We start from the raw sequence: 7378 nt of genomic DNA, 5'->3' as shown, positions 1-7378 counted from the left end.
CTACGTTTTACATTACGTTTTGATAACACGGCCTCGACGTATTTTCTTAACGTTCGTTTGGACACATTCCCACAACGTTTACTTAGTTTAAAAAAAAAATCCGAACGTCGAAAATACGTTGTGTGTTAGCTGGGAGTGCGTGTACATTGACTTCTTGTAGCGTAAAGCTCTAAAGTTGAAGTCATAAATATAGGCAGACCTGCTGCATATTTCAAAGTTTTGCATCATCAGACGAATGGACAAATATCAGACGAAATGGACAAAAAATAACACGCAACTGCACAACTTTCAAAGGAGTGGATGTGTGGCTGTCATAGGCGTAGCCAGGGGTGCCATGGCCACCCAAAATTTAATAAATATTGTACTCTTAATAATAATTAACACTCGGTCAGTTGCTGCTCGAAACGGTTTGCTAGCTAATTTTTTTGGTTTTCGATACGCAGTTCATACAATGGCAAAAGCTAAACAAAAAAAGTTCAAACTTTTTTATTTTTATTAGTACGATACCGTTTTTGTGATTATTAAAGAAAAACGTGACTCGAAAAAATTTGTGCCTCACCATAGATTCTAGAAACCTCACCGCACGTCACTGTTGGCAATGTAATAAAAACTTGCAAGAAATTTAAAAGCAATCCCGATATCAAAAATAATCGCGGTTTTAATTTTAACAAGTGCAGAAAATCCTTGCTCACATAGGTATGTCATGGCGTCGTGGGCATGCGAACAAGGATGTAAATCGCTTTTTCACTGAGATTTCGGTATTTAGGAATGTTAAGAAGCGATACCCAAAATTCAGTATAGTTTTAACTGTTTAAGCGTTGCCTATTAAACCAAATATGAACGTAGTTCAATAAATGCCCTGATTAAGTAGCCCAAGCTACTCTTCCAAATGCGGCTCGCGGAACCAAAATATGTGGCCCGCTGTGTGTGGTCTGGTTTTTGACCCGCACCACAAAACATACAGCACTAGTTGCAGGCTTGTGAAATTGCTTGAGGACATCATTGCAACCATTATTTGCTCTAACTAGTGTGTCACAAACTTTTAATTTAGATATCCTTAAGTTACTATTTTGTGCTGGCAAACCTTAAACGTGTACAGCAAAAACTGCAGATGCTTTCTTTAGCATCGTTTATGTCGAATAGCCACAAAGTCACGTCAAAACAACAGGTTAATACACGTCAAACTGGTCGCACGATAATATAATATAATAGGAATACTACCTCACAATGGTTAGTAAGAGGCGGCAAACGCAACTGCTGACAGGGGTCGGCAACCTTTTTTGAGTCGCCGGCCAAAACCAAACTCAGAAATGTCTCTGCGGGTCGCGATTTTTTTTTGGCATACCGGCATTTCTTTTCAATTCTTGCAAGTTTTTAGTGTACATTGCCCAAATCAAAAATTGTAAAAAACTATATGTCCATAATATATGTATATTTTGAATACGTTTTCCGTTTGTTTGCGACGCACTTAGCAGCATTCCACGGCGAACGTTATAGGCTACAAGCGCTGATCTATTTCAAAAGACAGCCTCACAGGTAAACAAACCGGACGTATAAAGATTATACGCGGAAGAGCGAAAACAATTTCGCACTAGACTAGAGAGTTAAAATGGTCAAAAAGTATTGAAATGAACTCGTGTCTATAGTATGTTAAATAGGCGGCGGGTCGGATGAATTACAATGGCGGGCCGTAGGTTGCCAACCCCTGTGCTATCAGATAGCTAGTCATTGGCCTATTGTCATGCGTTATCTGGTACACCCCTGTACATCCCATGTAAGTCGTACACCCTTTAAAAAATACGGTTCACCCTGGGGTGTACGATATACCCGGTTGAAAGGCACTGATTTTGGCTATAGCAAAAAGTAGCTCAATATGGTTTTCCTAACACGCGATTGTATAATGTGTATAGTAAGTGTCCTACGACGTCCGGGTCACTGGAACTTAATATATATCACTTATAAGAATAGATTAAATTAGTAAAATAAGTAATGTGTGTAAATCACGGCAAAAAAGTAGTTAAAATTAAACTTTCATGTTAGCAAAACTTTGTGTTAAACAAACAAAAACAAAGTTCTCGTGTACCTTTACTAACCCTTTACGACCCTCGAGCACTTTCGAAGCTCGTTAATATTACACTTAAGTCACCACTTTGCCCCTGCGACAGTAAAGGTTACCAACCACTAACTTTAACGCGGTCTTTTGAAACAACCAATTGGTTTTAAGTGAACAAGTCAAACAAGTATGATAGCCTTAACTCATTTTAAAAATCAAGTTTCACGCTTATACTAGCCTTAACATGTTTAATTGTTTATTCACTTAACTGCTATTCGTTTACACTTTAAACTCATTAGGTTATGAATTTAAGTTTAACTAAAAATAAAATATGATATCAAAGTTGTCCATGCTTTGCGTGCTAAACCCAGATTTTTAAAAAAATCCATAGATTTTCGGACGTTATGCAATGACTCGTTAGCACAAGCTGATACATTTATTCTCCGGTTACCCTTTGTTATGGCTTAGGTTTAGATGGTCATAAATTTCTAGAAAATGAGGCAAGGTTGAAACGAAACCTATGGGAGATTCCACTTTAAACGTGCCTTTGTTTGCATATTGTGAAACTAAGTTCAATGGCATATCTTCGTTCCGTTATGATTATAACTTCCCGGAAAGAATTTACTTTTCACTAAAGTTTTCCTACAAAATCTATGACATCTACATATACTACGCGGTGTTTTAAAGTTGGAGCTGCCATGTTCAAAATGATTTTTTTTTTTCTTGCTGGCAATAAAATTTTATCTTACTATCTTGGCTGCCTCTCGACTAGAGCCTCCCTTTTTATCTCTTGTCTTATCGCAGTCAATTTGAAACCTTGTATTTCTCTGAGAGCCTGAATAATGCGGCCAATGTTGTGTACCAGTTTAACAGTGAGACAGAAGCGTTTCAATTTTTTGTTTTATGTCATTTTTAAATTTCTATATTTGTGTGTTGACAGCCAAACAAACAGATCTTTGAGCGTATGTTTCCGTTATGCAACAAGATTATAAAAACACGTTATAAAGGAAAATGACATTTTTCTAATAAACCGTTTGATTTTAGTCAATGTTTTCAGTTTTTGATAAATGTGGCCTTTTGGCAATATAGAGACCAGACCTTCCTAAAAGAGAGTTTGATTACTAATAATTAAAGTGCCGCTTGGACCCATGGGTTAGCGAACAATGTGAATAAACACTGCTAAATTATAGTAAAAGTTTATTTGAAATATGTCTTAGTTCGGGTCAGTATAATGATGTCGACCGGAAACCTTAACAGCATCTGAGGAAATCTTACAGTCAATAGCAACTCCCGTAACATTAGTTCCATGTCTCTTGTCTGGCGTTACTGCTGTTATCCCGTTACTTGGGTGAGACAAGCGGCACAACAATCGTGCTTACGTGCAGTAACTCGAAAACGAATAGGCCTAACTGCAACCCAAACTTTCGTCGCCCGAATCGCATGGCTAATTTTCGCATGTATCCCTGGAGGCGATTTTAAATGCTATAGCCTATCACAAAAAACAACCAATCATTATCAGAATAATTGACGTCAGAAAAAATTGTTGTACAAAGCAACTTATCAAAAGTGTTAAGAAATCTTCCTAACTATGACACATGTTTTTTATGCGAACACTGCAAAAATGCTTTTCAATACAACATAATGGCAAAACAGTTTTAACAACGTATTTTTGGGCTGTGATTACTTAAATAAGCTTAGACTATATAACAGTGCAATTTTGAGCAAATAGACAGACTATCTCTGGCAATCTGGCAATCTGGCACAGCAGGAAATCAACTAGTATGTCTTGCCCTTAAGTTAATACCAAGCGGAATCCAATCGAAGATGGTTATAGCGTGCTGCCCAGGCTGCTGTATAGTTACCTGAATTTCTAACATTATTTATGTTGTACTGTAGATATTTTTTAAATCTTGAATTAAAACATTCCGATTATGTCGAAGACGCTGTTAGTGTGTTTATTGTTTCTTTTTGCAACAACGGATGGATATAAAAAAGGTGAATATGGATAATGTACAAATGTACACCATAAATTGTACAATGAAAAATAAAATATGTCGCGTGTCCTTTATCAAACTTTAAAATATTTATAAATTTCGCGATGCCCAGAAATTGGTTTTATTGCAATAGTTTTGAGGTAATATTATAGGGATTTCTTTATTGCACAAGTTGGTCTGCGTCCCCCAGTTTGGATAATGCAGATCTGATTTCGCGTGCATTTGTTTTTTTGAGAACGTAAGTTGATAAAAGTTTTTTTTTTGTGTGATTTTAGAAATCTAATTCAACTGTCTGCTACAAACTGTAACAGGTCACCGCGAGACGTGCACTGGAAATTTTCAACCATTGAGAAACAACCAAAGGTTTGTTAGCCAAAAAAGCGATGGTTCTAACTATAACTGCCTTTGCGTTGGTCACCGATGTCAGTCCATGACTTGTAGGCGACAATCTGAAGCGTCTACAAGTAAGTTTTCCTTTTCTAATTTATAGCAATCTGACCGGTCATTTTTATTGTTTCTTAAGGGGCGAAGTATCTTGTAATTAAACATTCGGCGACGGGTAATATAGAAACCTGAAGCTGGATAAATTGCTTTTACAATTGTGTCCTCAGTATAACGAAACTTGGACAACGCCATAATTCTATCTGGATACTTTGACGAATTAGGAAAAGCTGTTGATTCCAACTCCGGTCCGTGCCCTATTTCTAATGCTAATCTAATTTCCGATTTTGACCTAACATGAGATTTCATCACAACGTTTTTGATTTTTTTAATTGAAAGGGAGAAAATTATTCTCCAGTTCAGATGATGGTTTAATTTCTACTTTTCATGAATTTGAAATTCTAACTTAATGCAGAAAAAACTGAAATCTGAAAGCCTTAATTTTAAATTTAATCTAATTTTAAAAAGCTAAACAATTGTAGTTGTTCAAGTCTGTGTTAAAAATAACCCTCATACTTTATTATAGTTGAAAATAACCCTGACCCTCTACAGCAGGGCTACTCAACTATATTTAGCAAAAATTCAGCCACAAAAGTTTAACATTTGCTTAGGTCCGTTATAAATCTCATAAAATAATTTACAGTCATACAAAGACTAATACGGTATAATTTACATATGTCGTTCGCATCAACTGAAAATTCTGTAATGTTACTATAGAAGGGGTTTTCAATAAACAGCAGCAATTGTTTGCCAAAGAAAAACTCATCAAATCGCATTGCTAAGTAATTACTGAAGCAGATAAGGTCCGGATTTAAGACTGAAAAGGTCCGCATTCGGACCGCAGTCCGCCAGTTGAGTAGCCCTGCTCCAAAGCCTGGATTTCATCCATTTACGTAAGTAAAATAAGGTGGATTTTGAGCAATCCACTAAAAGAAGTTCATACAAATCACCCAGCCACAATGCACGTTTGAAAAATATTTCATCATACGTTATTTAAGCTTTACAGTTCACAACTTGCAGCTATACCGTTTTTAAAAGTTGACACGGCACATGCGCACGTAGGACTCGAGACTCGAGACCCAGGACTTGGGACTCAGATAGTCTTATACGTATTCTTAATCGAGTCCCGAATCTCGACTCAAGCAAAATTAACCAAGTCCATCGAGTCCCGTATCCGACTCGGCAACCCTGGTTACGAGTGATCTAATAAGCGAAATGTGTCGAATAGTATCGGATGAGTACCGATACTATCACTTGACATCGGGCATCAGGTTCCTATATACAAATTATTAAAATCAGGAAACTGATATTTAGCAAAACATATGTTTTCCATAATTTTCAGACGTTGAATAATATGGCGCAAGTCCGACAGACGAAAGATATTTTTCCAACAGTAGCATTACTTGAACCCATACTTAATTAAAAACAACAAATATTGTTACATTTCAGAATCGCCACTAGTCGTCCGTCCACCGACCGTTGGATTACTGTCAACAAGTATCAACCGCAGACAAGCGTCGTGTTACGACCGAAGGACCGCTAGGAGTTATCGTCAAAACCAGTGGTTTACCCAAATTCGACAAGGCAAACGATACACCTGTCAATGCAAAATTACCAGCTTCAAAACGAGTATCGCCTGTCATTTTGCAGGTTTTGCGGGTAAATTTTGTCAAACGTTAAGCAGTTTTCTATAAGTCGAAGTAGATTGCGCCTTGACTTATAAACTCAGAATATTGTAGATCAGGGTAGTCCAAAGTGGACAGCATCGAGGGCCACAATACTTTTTGTGTATTGTTTGTGGGCCACATACAGTAGGCTACAAGCGTGCCAGTGGCGGATCAGGGATTTTTGTTTCGTCGGGGAATGACATGCTTAAATATAAGGTCCCTAACTTTCGTCAAAACGTAACGTTGTAAGACACACAAGCCCAAGAAAACGGATTTTATCGTCGAACTTGTTTCCAAATATGCAAACGAAATCGAGTTTAAATGAGACAGGGAAAACTATTTGTGTACAATTAGAGACCATTATATCAAATGAAATTGTCCTATCATGTTTTAAGTGTGTTGTTCCACTTCAATTTATAGTGACATTTTAGTTAAACACCCAACGAAAATTCCAGCTGGGGTGCCGAAAATCTATTTAAGGCTACCGTAAGTTTTTTCGATATTTTTTATTTTATGTTTTGGCGCTCGATTGGCCGTTTCGCTTTTCGGCAAACCTGTTTGACATTTAATGTTGGATAAAAAAGCATAACAAAAGTGAAAGTACTTCAATATCTTCAAACTAGACGTAATAAACAGAAATCCTAATTTCATATTATGCCATTTTATTTTTTATTTTTTAGTGGAAAAGGCACAAGTAAGAATAGTGTCATATCTTAAGCCATAAAAGGTTAAGAATCATTGGACTAAACCCTCCACGGTGCACATTTACAATATTTCAACAATGCTTTTCGGGACACTATAACATTAATGTCGCGGTTCACATGTGATTGGACCACCCTGTCCTAGATGAACAACTTGACTTGATTTCGGTCAATTAAACAAAATACTTGAAGTTTATTTTAGTCAAATGACGAAATTATACAAAGTTTATGTTGCTCTTGAAACACATTAAAGTGATGTTTATATAAAAAGAATAAAGTCGCTTTGAGCGGACTAAAATAACAGCAATTGTCGTAAAACAAAACAAGTATATCGTTATCTATATAGTCTAATAATGCACAAGGGCAAATTTCATTCAGACGGTTTAAGGCACAATAAGTTTCCGATAAGTGATGTAGATCTAAATTTAAAAACCGTATTTTGCAGCCGCTTCGCAAATTCCGCACGTGCCAGTTCAACCAATGGTATCGGGTTGTTACGACCAGGTGACACGACGGCAATAT

The 7378-nt window shown here is 36.8% G+C and overlaps 1 long non-coding RNA gene across 1 annotated transcript; it reads left to right on the top strand.

Annotated features, from left to right (window-relative positions):
* Positions 1–3955: 3955 nt before the first annotated feature.
* On the top strand, positions 3956–6078 carry LOC146168566 (uncharacterized). Its single transcript, XR_014501729.1, has 3 exons — positions 3956–4048; positions 4359–4511; positions 5938–6078. It is a non-coding gene; the product is annotated as an uncharacterized LOC146168566 (long non-coding RNA).
* The last annotated feature ends 1300 nt before the right edge of the window (positions 6079–7378 follow it).

The sequence above is a fragment of the Ascidiella aspersa genome, chromosome 1, assembly GCF_963924565.1.
Source record: "Ascidiella aspersa chromosome 1, kaAscAspe10.2, whole genome shotgun sequence".
NCBI lineage: Eukaryota > Metazoa > Chordata > Ascidiacea > Phlebobranchia > Ascidiidae > Ascidiella > Ascidiella aspersa.
This window is presented reverse-complemented; position numbering and strand designations above follow the sequence as displayed.